At 38.9% G+C, this 16,981-nt stretch overlaps 1 protein-coding gene across 1 annotated transcript in view; it reads left to right on the forward strand.

Moving 5' to 3' along the window:
- The window catches only part of GPC4 (glypican 4), a 125,972-nt gene that overhangs the window by 60,183 nt on the left and 48,808 nt on the right, over positions 1–16,981 (forward strand). The gene's annotated exons all lie outside the window — the stretch shown is intronic.

Here is a 16,981-nt window from a genome sequence, read left to right on the forward strand (position 1 = left end):
CTTGTCTTAGTTTGGGCTAAACTGCAAAAATACCATGGACTGGGTAGCTTAAACAACAAAATTGTTTTTCTAGTTTTTTAGGCTGGAAAGTCCAAGATCAAGGTGCTGGCAGATTCTGTGTCTGGAGAGGGCCATTGGAGCCTCTTTTATAAAGACACTCATCCCATTTATGAGGATTTCAACTTCATGACCTAATCACCTCCCAAAGGCTCCACCTTCAAATACCATCACATTGGGGATTATGTTTCAACAATGAATTTTGAAGGGACACAAACATTCCGTCTATAGCAAAGCTATATGTTTAAAGCAAACATTATTTCTTAAACCATTGGGTGAGGACATATATGTATGGTTAATTTCTATTCCTGGGTATTGACAATGATTTACCCAGGCACCCCTTGGCCTTTCTGCCATGGCATTCTCAGCACTCATGCCCTAGATTTCTGTCAGAATAGCAAACCACCACCACCATTTGTTTTACCAAAAGGAATCATCTCTGCCCCACCCCCACCCCCTTCTGCTCTTAGCCTGGCTATCCTGACTTGATTTACCTGTTTTTTATAGTGGGAGAAGCTATGCAATGGACAGGAGTTTGAGGGGGTCCAGAACCACAGCAGCACTCATTCATCACTGTGAGAGGAAACAAGGAGTTTACAAGCTTTCACTGAAAAGTCATCAGTGTGTCAGTTTTCATGAAATAAAGATTGTCTGAGCCATCACAGAGGGCTGTTTTCAGGACAGTCCTCACAGAGGATGTTTGTTCCTCTTAGAAATGCTTGCCATATTGTAAGCTTTTTATCCCTTCTTTAGCAGGGCATTACTGTGGTGATTTTAGTGTCTGATCCTGCTAAGAAGTAGGAAATATTAAGAGGGCATTGTTCTAAAGAAATGATCTCCAAATATCATTGCTAAGCACCATCTATGACCACACATATGTCCATTTATAAAATGTCCTGTGAGACTGGAGCAGTGATGGGTTTATATCAAAGTTCAATCTGCAAACCAAGGCCATTAAAATTGTAAAACTGCTCTTGTAGTTTCAAATGTAGAAAATTTGTATTGTGTTTGTGTTACATATATGGTACAGATATGGCATGTGACACTTGACACAATGGCATTTTTGGAATGAAAAAGTAAGCCACTGTTTTTTCCTCCCTTTTCTCTGTTCATTTTCTTCAATGTTTTTGTTTCCATTATTTTCTGTAATTTGTTTTGGGCTCTTTTCCTTACTCAGAATCCTATACTTTCTCTTGTTCTCTTTAGCAAGAGATGAGCAAATTTTGCATTTGGATACTCTAATGTACAGGAGAATGAACGATATAATTTATGCAGTTTTGTTTTCCAGAAAACTTGGTTATTTTCGCCTACAATATGGTATACAGGATTTGTCCTATTTCATTTTCCTGGAGCACTTTAAGACCAGCAACGATGCCTCTGGTGTGTGCAGTGGCTTGTTCTACGGCATGGCTTTCTCCCTGGATGTTTCATCTCTGTTTCTTTATGAAGTACAAGTTGTCTTGAGAGAAATAAAGAATGGTGTGAAGCACAGTTCATAGAGTCTGTTCCCAAATGGGAAAATATGTGTTTGAAGAAATAAATAAGGCTATTTTGAGAAATAAACCTTATTTTTATGTTTACTTAACTCTTGTCTTCCAAGTCTTCTGGGATTATTTTTGGCAACATGAATCATCTGTTTGATGTCTGTTATAAGGAAAAATATCCTTGCTCCATGGGTCAGCTCTCTGCCCAGTTGTGTCTCAGGCAAGTACACCACAATTTAGGTGGAAGGGAAAATCATGTTATTTTTTTGGAACACAAATTCAAAGGACCTAAATGTATCTAAAACAAGCCAGTTTTCCTTAATATATCACTTCGTTGATCTGTCTCTGAATACATGTAGAACTTCTGTGAAGCACTTGAATTAGAACTTGTTACAACTGTTGACCTTCCACTTGTAGCTTTAAAGTAATGTTTTAGTTATCTTGCTTCATATGATAGAGAAATATTTTGAGTAAGAGATTTTTCCAGATAGTTGTCCTTTCACATAACAAATACACTTTAAAAAATGTTCTAAACATTTCAATTGAAATATTTCTGAAATATTTGTGCCCTTGCCTTATTAAACAAAAGGATAAAACCATAATTAATCAGTTAAAGAAGACACAGTGTCATCATAATTATTTAATAAATGGTGTTCTAATGCAGTGATGTCCTTAGGGTTTTTTGAAGTATGAGGAACTATTTGCCCCTAAACTAAATGGCCCCAGACTGTTCTGTTGCTGTTGCTTCGGCCTTCCTTTTTAGCTGTGACTTCTTCTGTCATTGATTTGGGTTCACTCTTTGTCCTTCTTTAACCCAGGGCAGAATTGAATGTCTAGAAATTAGATGGAAGAGTTAGTTAAATATGCAACTGGAGTATTTGTGTGCAAAGTAAAGGCTATGTCCCAGAAGGTGGTTCCAAAATTCTACAGTAAATTTCACAGATTTTAAATATTTCTTTCTTTTCTTTTTGTTTGTGAGACCAAGGCTTCCCTTGCTTATTGGGTTGACTTGAAAGTTGAAGCAAAGTGAGCCATTGCTATATTTCTAAGGTTGCTTATTGAATAGTTAGTATATCAGGAGGCTATAAAAAGAACACTTTTAATGCCTTTCCATATATTTAAAAGAAATATTCCCCATCTTTCCACACTGAACTTTAATTTATTTTCCTTTGTCTCCCCCACTTCTTTCAAATAATTACTTTGATCTTTTTATCTAATTTCTGAATTTGGCTTATCTCTTTTGTAGCTTTTAAGACATATTGCCAGTACATAGTAGCATAGGTACATGATAATACTTTGTTGTGTTTTTAGCACCTCCATAAATTTTATCTTCAAGGTTCTCTTTATTCAGATGCATTTTCTCTTTGTAGTGACCACCCCACAAGCTTTGGTTTATTACACGAACATGATTTGTCTCCTTTGCCAAAATATTTGGTTTTGTCTGTTCCCCATAGGCTTCATTTTGTAAATGTGCAGTGATTTCACCTTTATTGTGAAGTTGGACAGCCTACTTGATATGGAAATGAGTTTTACTTGTTTTTACTTCCCAGGGTCCCTTCTGGAACCCTTCTTATGAATAGGAATCACATTGACAAGCACCAGTCTCTCAGGCACAGTGGCTGTTTGTAAAGACAGCCTACACATGTTGGCCAAAACAATTTCACCCTTGAGTTACTTCAAAACTGACTGGTGGATACCATTTGGTCCCAATGATTTATCTACTCCTGGTTTGTTGATTAGATGCAGAGCATCATGTTTACCACTATTTGATCTAGTACCTCTGACCTGTCGACTTCAGAGTTCTCATTTGGGAATGCGAATCTTCTTAGAAGACAAAAGATTCATTCAGTCTATGGACCATCTCCTTTTTAGCCCCGTGACTGTGATTAAGTGGGTCCTTGGATGCTGTAAATAGCTTCTTCCCTTTGATAGAGCGAAAGAGCCTCTTACTCTATTGGCTTTCCATTCTCGTGCAAGTTGCTCCTGCCTAATTTTCATTTTGTGTCTAACTTGCTATGCCTTCTAGATTTTCTCTAGTCCCAGTCTGGACTAGATTTTTATTTCATTAAAGGTACCTTCACTTCTTTTCATTCTGTCTTTTAGCCACACAGAAGGTTCTCTTCTCTCTCTCCAGCCCTCTCAAAATCTAAGTACTTGGGAGCACTTACTCTTAGGTAACCGTAGGTAAGGTTTTTGTTTGTTTGTTTGTTTGTTTGTTTTTTACTCCCTATTTTTAAACCAGTGTTTAAACACTAGTTCAATAACAGGCACCTTGCATGTTATTTACTGTTTGAAGTCTTTCTTCCCCAATAATGCCTAGTTTTATCATAGTATCTCACTCTAAAATAGAAAAAACACATGTGAGGGGTTCTGAACTTTTTTCCTCTCCTATCATGTTAAATTTAACAGTGCTCTGATCACCATTTTATATTTTTACCTAGTTACTTGGTGCCTTAAGTCATATATATACTCAGGGCCAAGGCCAAAGTATCTCCCAAGGCTCCTGTTCCTCCCTCCCTCCCTGCACAGTCCTTACCCTCCTCATAGAAACACTAGTTCAGGAAGCAGTCATTTTTCATCTCTCCAAACCTTGCCTACCCATCCTAGCAGCTAAGTATTATATTATGTTGGTGAATTCTTTTTCTCATTCATGTCTGTGAATCTTATGCACAATTATAAGGGGGTAGTGAAGGGAAATCTATGGTACCGGTCTAAAACCTAGTAGAGGAAGACCTATTTTACAGAAATATTTAAGAAATAGACTATGGGGAAGTAATCACATGATGAACTGAAACAATCTGAAGTCCATATACTTTCATCAGCAACATCAAAAAATCAGCACTTAAATGCATCATAATTGTGCAGGGAGCTGGCATTTCCATCTTTGTTCTCCCTTTCTTTGATGTGGTAGGGAACAAATTCCCTTCATCTCAGGGTGTTTTATTTTTTATTTGACATACATTTATCCTCAGATATTCTAATAATTTCTGAATCATACACCTTTATTTTATGGAGCAGAGTATTCTTTCAACAAAATGATTGGCTGTTAGGAAGGGACTGATCATTTGTCAGGATTGTGCAGTTGACTTAGCAGTACATATTCTGGGCACACAAACTTTTTAAGAAGGTAAGATACCTATTTAAGTAAAATAGTGTCTTATTTTAATCTTTTGAATTGTGTTCACAAGTGCAAGAATTCTAGAACACAGATTATTCCTAGTTTATATGTAGAAATATTTGGATGCTGACGCAAAGTTAATTCTTCAAAATATTAGGCTAAACTATGTGAAATTACTGAGTTGACCTTTTTTTACTTAAGATAATGGCAATTTCATATGAATCAGTCTTTACTACTTTGTTTTTTATTACTCTCCAAGGTCTTAACAAAGCTGTTTGTTTTGTTTTGTTATTCCCCACCCAAGGTATTTTTTTTCCATTGATTTTTAGAGAATGGAAGGGAGGGAGGGAGGAAGAGATAGATAGATAGATAGATAGAGAGAGAGAGAGAGAGAGAGAGAGAGAGAGAGAGAGAGAGAGATGGATGTGAGGCACGATTGATTGCCTCCCGCATGTGCCCTGACCAGTGCTGGGGATTGAACCTACAACCCATGTTTGTGCCCTTGATGAGGAATCGAACATGCGACCCTTTGGTGTGCAGGCCGACGCTCTGACTACTGATCTAGGGCTTAACAGATCCATTTTAGAATGAAAGAAAGTATTCTCTAGACAAACCCCAGAGTGATATTCTAATAGCCTGAAAAAAATTTTTCTTTTTAACCAAAGGGCAGTTTCTGTTTTGGCTATAAATAAAGCTAAATTAACATTTGGTCTGTAATTTTTAGAAATAAATGCTTCCTAAAACTAATAATAGTACTACTAGTAGTAGCAGTAATAACAATAAAAAAAACCAAAAAGTTTTCTTTTGATTAAATATAGCTGAACCCTGAAGCACAAAAAGGATCCTCCTTCTGAACAATATATAGCATCTTCAGACATCAGCATTCATTATAGTAGCCGCTATTGGGTGAGACACTATATACATTTAATGCTTCCAGTGACTTTGAGATAGATTCTGTTTTTGTCCCCATTTTACCAAAGATGAAGTAGTCTCAGAAGTGAAGAGACTGACCCAAAGTCGCACAGCTAGTAAGGAACAGAACTCAGTTCAAACCCAGGCCTATTTAACCCCAAAGCCCTTATGCTTTCCTTATAACATGGTGCCTACCTGCCTCAGACTTAGCATAAGTACTGAGTGTTGTAAGCTTTTCTATTCTCTTTGTTGAGTTTTCTGCTTATTGTGACTTCGTTTGTATTGAACTGGTCTGACTGAGGAACCTTGCTGATGCTGAGTAATCTGAAGCTCTTGGTTCTTGAAGAGCCTGACCCTTCCATTTCTGAGTTGCTATTCACTGTTAGGATAAAAAGAAGCTTGGGTTCTGTATGCTATCACAAATTTGTCAATGCTATTATAAGAGTTTTAACCAATAAACAAAATGTGTCATGATTTTTTCTTAACATAGGCCCATTTTGCAATAATTCTTAACATAATTTGCTTATGTTTGAAGCCACAAATCATGAAGGCTCTTTTCATAATAATGAAACAATTCCTTTTTTTATAAGAGCATGCCCCACACTTACCCATACCCACTGGTCATTAGACCAAATGGAAGCTCAGACTTGTATTACCAATCACCTATTCAAAAACATGTTTATGAAAGTTGAGAGCCTATGATTCTTTTCTAAGGTTATTTAACTGTAGTGTTGCCATTCTATGTGATTAAATTTACCATAGTAAAGTTAAGCTTCATTTACATTAATTGGTCTTTTTGTATTGGGCTGTTACATTGTCATATATTAAAAATAGAAACACCCATGGGCAAAAAGTTAGTATTATTTTCCAGATAGCCTGGTTTGATTCATTCTGATTTAGGCAGTTAGTTTACTTGCAAAAATCCGGACTTTTAATAATGGACTTTTGATTTGCTTCGGCTTTTCAAATCCCGCCCCCCCCCCCCCCCCGCCCCAATTGAAACTGATTCCAGAAAATGGTTTAGTCTTGTACTGTGGTAATGTATGTGCTCCTCCTGTAACATCGGATATTATTTGGGATTATGCCATTTTATCTCAGAGTTAAAACATAAGATTAGGTAGATTTTTAAAAATGTGACCTTGCACTGTTTATTATCCTATGACAGAAAGAGAATTAAGCGAACTATTATGTATTCTTCTATATTTTGAGTTACCAATACTTATTTAAGTATACTAAAATGTTTGCTAATTCAAACGGATAATGGCTGCCTCCTGCATGTCCCCTGCTGAGGATTGAGCCCGCAACCTGGGCATGTGCCCTTGACTGGAATCGAACCCGGGACCCTTCAGTCCGCAGGCTGACGCTCTATCCACTGAGCCAAAACGGCTAGGGCAACAAGACCGATATTTAATGTTAGTTATCGTTTGTTCTTATCCTAAACACAATTTAAAAATTGGTTGGTGGGGGGATGGGTAGATATGGTGAAAGGGAATATAGTCAATATTAATGTGATAACTTTGCACAGTGACAGATGGTTACTAGAGTTAGTGTGCTGATCATATTGTGAGTAGATAAATGCTGAATCACTATGTTGTACACCAGAAACTAATGTAATATGTATGCCAACTATACTTCATAATTTTTTTTTTAAATCACCTCTTGTTGGTTACTATGGGATCAGGAAAAACTATGAGCTTGTGCAAATATATGTTCTGTCTGCAAGGCTACTTTATTTTTTATTTTCTTTTAAATACATTTAAGTATACTCTTAAAATATATGCTGAACCACATATGATTAATCATTTTCCACATAGATTAAAACATCTTCAAGGAGATGAGCAAAAAACAAGTATATTAAAATGACTTTTCTGTCAGGAGGTCCTGGTATGAAATTGTGTCCTTAAGTTTTCCAAAGGAGGCTGTATTTATTGCCTTTTTTTCTAAGAAGGGCCATTTTAATAATTTTTGCTATCATGTCAAAGACTTTTCACGATAATTATAGTCAATAATTGCAGTAGTAATGCTGTGTGCCATCTGTAGGCTCTATGTAACGGAAACTGGAGAGAAAAACATGTCCCTTTGCTTGATGGGAGTTACTGTGGAACCTGAGGCCCTGGTGCTAGATTACCACTCGCATCAGTTTTAGGTGGCCCTCCCACTATTCAGACCTGGGTCATCTGCCATCTTTTATCTCTCTTGCCCCTTAATGGCTGTAGTCCCAAACGCCCCTCACCCCCCATGGTTTTTGTTCATCCTAAAGTAGCTGATGGGCCTTGATTGGGAGGGGGGGTCATATTCTGGGACTGGAAGAGTAATCAAAACTTCTTTGGGAATCAGATATTTGACCAAATTAATTTTTTCATAAATGAGCAGTTGTCCCATGGCCAAAAGATTTATGGAAGGCAGGATATTGCAGTAGGTAATCACTCAGTTAGCATGGACAGCTGTCTGATATTTTGAATTTTGAACATCAGGTCTCAAGCTTGTCTTTTGTTCAGATTTCAGGAGCTCTGGGACCTCTCTTAGGTTTTATGACAGACAACACCATTCTATAGTGACTCCATTGTTAGTCCTATGGCAGCAAACTTAATTTCTTCTTAGAGGCTCAAATTAGAATGGTCTCTCTTCTTTCATCCCTGCTCAAAACAAAAATGGTAACAGGCAGCCCCTTTATTCTTGGTTATCTGACATTTCTGCAGTAAAGAGGGCAAGGCTACCTCCAATGCACTAGTTGCTTTCTGGAATATTCATATCTATCTCTGGCCCTGGGGTGATTCAGAGGATTCTGATCCAGCAGATCTGCATCTGAGGATCGTCAGGACTTGCATAGGCCTGTAGGGACTTGAATGCAGAGCAATTGACTGGTTTCTCTCTTTTCCTTGTCACTTGTTAACAAAGAGGTACTCATTTTTCCATCTTCTGTGAGGAAATATATTTTTTCGAGTCATAAATAATTTATTACGTTAAGACTTTAATTTAGTGCCTAAGACCTGCCTTTATTTTCCCTTCTCTGATACTAAAGAAACCAGTGGAAAGTGGTAGGTGGCTGGCATGGCAGCCTAGCTAAAGAATTCCCTAAGTGATGCCTTACATTTAACTTCAAACATCTTTTTATTGGTGTTTCAGAGCCCAGAACAAACTAGGGATTATTCCTAGTGTGATAGAGAGGAATTGTGTTGTATTTCAATTCCTTCATTGTGTCGTGTGTCAGTCACTTGAGGACTTAGAAGCTCCTTCCCTGAGACTTCAGCTGCAAACATTGAATAGAGGCATCCCAGTGATTTATTGACTATTAGAATATAAGTTTAGGGAATCTTTTCATCAAATGACCACACTTAGATACTTTAAAAAATCAAAGCATTTCCCTGGCCTATGTGGCTCAGTTAGTTGGGTGTTGGCACCAAGAGATTGTTGGTTCAGTTCCCGGTCAAGGGCACAAGTCTGGTTGTGGGTTCTATCCCGGTAGAGGTTGTACAGGAGGCAACCGATCTATAGTGCTATGTTGTGTTCTCATATTGATGTTTTTCTCTTTCTCCTCCTCTCCCTTCCCCCCTCTCTAAAATTCAATAAACTATTGAAAAAATCAATGCATTGACATCATCGAAGAAGTGGCTTTTAAAAAAATTATTTGAATTTTTAGTGATATGATTTGTCAAGCCAAATAACTAAAAAGCATTTGTGTGAGAAGTTTTTGCTTTGTGGAATTTGCTTCTTCCCCTCATTGCAAGATTCTTCTTTGAGTTCAAGATAATATCTTCTGTAGTTATGTATGACTTAACAAATGGACATGGCATGTCTCACAATGTATAGATTATATTTGAGTGTGTGAATCTCTCCCAATTTGTCCAAAGGCACCTCCGAAGGCACATCTGTTGAAATCACAATGAGAGAAGCATGGGTTGGGTTGGATTGGCCTGAAATAGTATCACCTTTCCTCTTGTCTTTTTTAAAAGTTAAATTTATTGGGGTGACATTGGTTAATAGGATCGTAAGGTTTCAGTATGGATTTCTATGTTACATGATCTGGATATTGCACCGTGTGCTCATCACTCAAAGTCAAATCATCTTTCATAACCATATATTAGGGCCCCTTTACCCCCAGCCCCTTCCCTCTGGCAACCACCATACTGCTGTTTGTGTCCATGAGTTTCAGTTTTATATCTCACATATGAGTGAAATCATATGTTCTTAGCTTTTTCTGCCTAACTTACTTCACTTAGCATAATATTCTCAAGGTCCATCCATGTTGTTGCAAATGACAGTTTTTCATCCTTTCTTATGGCTGAGTAGTATTCCATTGTATATATGTATCATATCTTCTTTATCCAACACTTTATCGAAGGACACCTTGGTTGTCTTCATGTCTTGGCCACTGTGAATACTGCAATGAACATAGGGGTGCATATATCTTTGTGAATACATGTTTTTGAGTGTATACCCCGGAGAGGGATTGCTGGGTCATATGGTAACTCTATTCTTAATTTTTTGAGAAATCACCAGAATGTTTTCCACTGAATTGTTCCAATATATGATTAGATGACCTCAGATAATTTGTGGTGTGTGTGTTTAGAAATTCAGATTATAGAATAAGGAGGGGAGAGAAAAAGCATATAAAGCAACAACAAAATCTGTTTCTGTTCATCTTATAATATGAAGAGGGCAAAATCCAAGCCTTTTCTATTTCTGCACTGATGGATGGCATCTGGCAGATAAAAGGTATTTGATAAATACTACATTAAGCAGCAACAATGTTTTTCTTGTGTTGTCAAATTGGGTCAAAAATTAGTTTGGGAGAAGTGAATTGATTCTTTGATTTAGACTTGGGGAAATTTTTAGAGCAGGGTACCATTTCCAGGTAATCTCTTGAGGTGGACTGGTTGAACTAACTAGGTCAAGAAGTAGTAAATATAACTGATTTTCAAATCCTAATGAACAAATCAAATGTAATCAACAGGTCTGACCCTGAAGGAAATATTCTAAAAGATCAGATTGGGAAATTGAGTAATGCCAAGGAGCTAGTACACTGCTATTAGGATAAATCCCAATCAAACCTGGAATGCCTAATTTACCAAGGCAAGGAAACTTAACTGGCGTCACCACAGAACTGTGGGACACTTTCATCAAATGTTATGATGGACTTTTAGGCAGCAGAGGGTAGGGATAAAAAAGATAATTCTTTAGATAGCAACATTAACAGTGGCATTCTGTCCAAAATTATGACTGAGACAAATTTTACTTACAGCTCCAGTCAATGACCTGGAAAAGAAAGTATACATTGAAAATTTTACCTTTGTCAAAAAAGTTTTCTAAATAGCAAAGTGCCCATTAAATGGGAATCAATTCTAGAGTGTATGCTCCAAAGGTGGCAGGCCCAGGTGTTAGGGTACAAGATAATGAATGGCAAGAAGAGGAGCTTTTTAGAGGGTTGGGGGAATTCAACCTTGCAAAAAGAGCATGCTGCCCCTCCTCCACCTGCCTGTCCTAAAGTTCAGAAGAATTTTTCTCTCATGTTATAAAACCTAACTCCTGTTCAATTATGACTCACGTCCATGTCCATTGGAACTGAGACTAATAAAGAATCCTTCAGTGCAGATCTGTATTAGAGTTAGCTGTAACTTACTATGACCTTTACCAAGAATTCTGTGGAAGTGGATTTTAAGGGATGTAATTAAGTACAAACATTGAAAATGTGAATATTTCTTTCTCCCTTGTCATTTCATTGATGTTTGGCTAGAATTTTAAAGAAAGGTTCGTGTGGCTGGAAATCTGATGTTAAAGAGTCATTTTTCTTTATGTGAAGCAGCCGACTTTGCTATCACCTTAGTGTAAAAGCTTTTCTAGATAGCTATTTGGAGAAATATCCTTTGGAAGAATTAATGATGAATGGATATGCTGTTCTTTAGGTATAGTTTTCCTAGAAAGTCGATTAACTGAAAACCTATTCTCATACTCTACTTTGGAGGGAGGAATTTGAGGTATGTCATCAAAGGGAGACTAAAGAAAACTTGAGGGTTTTTCTCTTCCTAGTTAGCCAAAGACGAAAACAACTATAAAAAATGTTAAAAATTTTCATGACCCACAACCCATGAAATGTACATAAAAAGAAAGGTATAAATATTTGTATTAGAGCAAGTGTCTTGTATCTGTGAGTCCCCCTCCCCCCTCCCCCAACATTTTCTTCTACATTTGCAATAAACTGCTGACCCTTTGTGATCTTGCTGTGAAACCTAAATGGCTATGGCAATTTATCTGAGAATTGGATTCCTGGAGGGTTCTTTAGAGATTATTTGGAAATAATAAGGAAAATCACTCTCTGTTGGAAGTCCTGGTGTTCGAGTCATCTCCCTGGGAGAAGGAGGAAAGACATGTCTCCAATGTTTTTCTAAGAATACCTTCCTCCTTCCTTTTTCTCTAATTCTCTAAGGTCTTATGTAGTTACCCACAGGAGATTGACTGCTCTCAGGGGCAATCCTAAGACTTTAGCACACTACTAGTGTAGAGAAAGGGCAAGATGCTGCTGGTGGCTAGCATTCTCCCACCCTGATCTCTGTGATGCTCCAAGCCTGGTCTGATTAGCTGTCTTAGAGATGGTCCTACCAGTGCTTTGGTCTACCAGGGTTTTGATCCACAGCTTGGTACACAGGTTCCAGAAGTACTATTGGCCACCAAAGAAAAAAAATGTTGTAGCCAATGGTGTTTCCTCTCTAAGCTACTTTTTACTTGTAGATGAATGTATAACTGAGGTATTTGGAATCATTTATTCATACCCAGGCATTCCATTAAGGTGTGAGCCCAATGAAAATCATAAATTAGTATTTCAGCTAATCTCTCAATTGATTCAACCATGCATGTGCACCTAAATCATTGACAGAGAAGTCCTTCTCCTTTGTTAGTTGTGAAACAGGAGCACCCCATCTTTTCCTACCTGTCCATAGCCTATCTTCTATGGTTCCCCAACACATTTCCAGAGCCTTTTATTAGCACTGACTCCTGGGGTAGTATTTATTAGATCCTCAGACCTATTGAAGAGTTTTAGCTTAATCACCAGTATTATTCCTGTTGAGCCCTGGACCTGGACAAAGTGTTGGAAAATGTGCAAAATAGATGTAGTTGCTCTAGCTGCTCTAAAGTGTTGGTAAAGTAGGTCAATGTGTGAATTTCAGGCCACCATCTTACTTTAGTAAATGTTTGGTACAATTCAGATGGGGTTTTATGATTGCCAGACATGAACTTTGGTTCATAATTTGCTTATTTAAACATCAATATAAAGCCCAGCTTGATTTCTACTTGGAGTGGATTTTAAAGCTGTTGCGAGCTCAATGAAATGAAGTATGGAGTTTTAAAGTAGCAACCCCAACTCTTCCAACTACACTTAACATGAAGGGTATTCTTAGAAAAATACAATGAAACTTATTTTCAAAACATATGTGTTTCTGATTGCCTTTCTCTATCTTACCTTGCAGGATCAGTGCACCTAAAAATAATTGGCAGTCTTAAGCCCTCCAGAGCTATATTTTGGCAAGGTTTTAACAAAATGCTAACTAGATGCATTTCTCCTACTGATTGGTAGGTGACCTCAAGTCATACATTTGCAGAATAACTAATTTATGCGCCGTACTATTAAGGTTTAGGTCAAATGACTTTAGGTTTGGTGTGCATAGCGCATTATATGCAATAATTTCACTCCTGTTTGCAAGGGGGAGGATAGATTAATGTATATGGTCCCCCACCTTCCTGATATTATTAAAAACTTTTAGAGATTTTCTTTCTTTGTTCCCATGAAGCTGAGCATTGTATATTCCTCCTGGGGTTCTTAGGTAACTTGGAGGAGCTGGAGTTCTACAACAACCTGCATTTTAGTTTACTTTGTGGCCACATGACTTTAGATCTAGAAAGTGAACAGAAACTATTTTGGTAATTGTTTTTAAACTAGAGGCCCAGTGCATGAAATTCGTGCACTGGGGTGGGTGGGTGGGGTGTCCCTCAGCCCAGCCTGCACCCTCTCCAGTCGGACATCCCTCTTACAATCCGCGACTGCTGGCTCCCAACCACTCGCCTGCCTGCCTGCCTGATTGCCCCTAACCGCTTCTGCCTGCCAGCCTGATCACCCCCTAACCACTCCCCTGCCAGCCTGATCGACGCCTAACTGCTCCCCTGCAGGCCTGGTCGCCCCCAACTGCCCTCTCCTGCAGGCCTGGTTGCCCCCAACTACCCTCCCCTGCAGGCCTGGACCCCCCCCAACTGCCCTCCTCTGCAGGCCTGGTCGCCCCTAAGTGACCTTCCCTGCCGGCCCGGTCTCCCCTAACTTCCCTCCCCTGCTGGTCTGATCATCCACAACTTTCCTCCCCTGCCGGCCATCTTGTGGTGACCATCTTGTGACCACATGGGGGCAGCCATCTTGTACAAGGGCATGATGGTCAATTTGCATATTACATCTTTATTATATAGGATTTTATTTTAAAAATTATTTTAAAATTTATCTTTACTGTTGAAAGTAGTATAGCTGTCCCCTTTAGTTTTTGTTGTTGTTGGTTTATCCCATTGACTCCCTCCACCCCGCACCCACCCCTCCCAAGCCTTAACTGGGGAACTTACATGCATAGATGTATTTTGGTAATTCTTTAGACCAATGACAAAGAATTGTTTTACTTTCATTAAAAATAAAAATAAAAAAGAGTAAAGTAGAAATCGAGGGATTAAGAAAATCACCCCCTGCAATTAATAGCTTAATATAGGTTCACAATATTAGAATTATATCTTGTATTCATATTTCTAAAAGGCTGATGAAAGTCCCCTCACATATATATTTTTTTACTTTGAAAACTGCTTTTTAAAATAATCTAACTCTTCCAGGATAAAGTATTACAGAAAATGGAAGGACAACAGAGTTTTCCTATACCCCACAGCCAGTTTTCCCTATTATTAACATCTGACATTAGTGTGGTACATTGTCACAATGGATAAATGAATATTGTTGCATTAGTATTAACTAAAGTCCATACCTTATTCTGATTTCCTTAGTTTTTTTTTACTAACAGTTTTATTGAGATATAATTCATACCCCCCAAAATTAAACCATTTAATTACAATGGCTTTTAGTGTATTGTGCATCCTCACCAAAATCTCATACCTAACTGTAACCATCCCCCTTTACTTCCCATTAGTCTGACTCCCACACTGCCCCCTCAGCCCTAGGAAACAATAATCCACTTGCTTTCTCTATACATTGACCTGTGCTAGGTCTTTAAATAAAAGGAATCATATAATATGTGGGCTTTTATGATTGGTTCTTTCCCTTAACATCATGTTTTTGAGATCGAGCTGTGTTGTAACCTGTATCAGAATTTTATTCTTTCTTATGGCTGAGTAATATTCCATTATACCACATTTGTTTATCTATTCATTGTTGGACATTTGGCTATTATGAATAATGCTGCTCTCACCATTTGCATGTGTTTGTTGATTTCCTTAGTTTTCCTATAATGTCTTTTTCTGTACCCATCCAGAATAATACATTATATTTTGTCATCATGTCTGCTTAGGCTCCCCAGGCTTTGCTTCTGATGGCCTTCGGCCCTTTAGATCAATGCCTTGGCTTAGTTGTCATCAGTTCACCATCACTTATGCATTTCACTCAGCAGCTAATTGATGTTTTCTTTTCTGGCTATATTTACTACCCTAAAATATGTCTCCAATGAGATATGTTCCTGAAATACCTGGAAGAGAGAAGATGCTGTTCCCCTGGCCCCTCTCAGTACAAGTTGTCTCTTCATGGAGAGCCTCAGTAGCTTATCAAAGTATAATAGATTAGAGGCCCGGTGCATGAAAATTCATGCACTGGAGGGGGGTCCCTCAGCCCGGCCTGCCCCATCACACAGTCTGGGAGCCCTCAGGGGTGGGAGGTGACTCGGCGATCAGGGGAAGGCGACACCCCATCACGCCTCTGCTGCTGCCACTGCCGCCAGTGCAAGCCTCAGCCGGCCCTGGTTACCTGAGCCTCGGGCGGCCCTGGGCGGCTGGGCAGCCACCATCTGAGGCTTGCCTGTGCCCCAGGGTGGCTGGGCAGCTGCCATCCGAGGCTTCCTTGCACCTAGGGCCGGCCCTGGGCGGCTGGGCAGCCACCATCCGAGGCTTGCCTGCGCCTCAAGCTGGCCCTGGGTGGCTGGGGGGCTGAGGGGACTGGGGGACTCAGGAGGCAGGTGCACTGCCATCTTGTGGCTGTGGGTGCTGCCATCTTTGAGGGCAGGGCAGTCAATTAGCATATTCCCTCCTTATTGACTGTGGGTGCCACCATCTTTGCGATGGTGTGAGGGTCAATTAGCATATTCCCTCTATTAGATAGGATGGTCTTCATTTCTGTCTTTGTTTTGCAATTGCAGTGTTTTACATTTACATAATGCTTCTTTGTTTGCATAGGAAAGGCTCCAATGGTAAGTGACTTCCCCAAGAGCCCACAGTGAATCATGTACAGCTGGGACTCAAACCTGTATTCCTGATTCCCCAAATCAGTCTTCTCATCCCTAGGCAATCATTCGCCTTGTAGAAGGAAAGATCCAGATAGTGCTAAGTATTTGAAAGCTTTTAAATTAACTTCTTAAAAACCCCTCCTAAGGAGCTAGGTTTTCTTCAAAACCCAGGTGAGGCACTCAGTTTCTGCAAGAAAGGCCAATGCAAAAATTATAGTCTCTTACAGTTGCAGTATACAAAGTGCTTTCCAGTGTGTTCTTCTCAGATGTTCCTCCCTGCTGCTCTTACCCTTAGGGTGCAGTTTGTGTCTCTATTATTTACCAGAGGCATTTGCTTGCTTTATTGATGAAATCATTTGGGGTGTGTCTTACAAATCATGCTGGTGCAGGCAATCCTGGGTTCTCTGCCACTGTATCCCATGAAGGTTTTTGGTTCCTCCATTTATGACTCGGGGAGAGTAATCGCTAGAGATTTACTTTATCTCCTACAGTTCCAGAAATCTGACACCTTAATGAAAAATACAAGTATTCCTTTATCACCAATCCCCTGAAAATGTGTACCAATCTGAAGGACATTTTTCCCCCTGGCATCTAGTTGGACTACAAAATGAATATTCTGAGAGAGCTGTAGAAATGGTTGTAAGTTATGGTTAAAATTGTAAAGTTGATAGTAAATAAGCTGAGAACTGGCCTGAGAACCTAACAGCATTTACAACAATTTTAACGGGAAGGTGGGTTATGAGCAACTAAAAATTAATGGACATTAGCTGTATCCCATTTATACATCAGAGCCAGCCTTTGATGAGACCATTAAATGAGATAAAATTACAAAGCACAGTTCCACAGCTTGTTCACCACAGAGCCCTGGTAAAGGATGGAATAGATTCCACATATTCAATGCCTACTTCTTTAACCATTGATTTGAAGTGCTGGAAAAAAAAAAA

This window comes from Cnephaeus nilssonii (assembly GCF_951640355.1).
Source record: "Cnephaeus nilssonii genome assembly, chromosome: X".
Classification (NCBI taxonomy): domain Eukaryota; kingdom Metazoa; phylum Chordata; class Mammalia; order Chiroptera; family Vespertilionidae; genus Cnephaeus; species Cnephaeus nilssonii.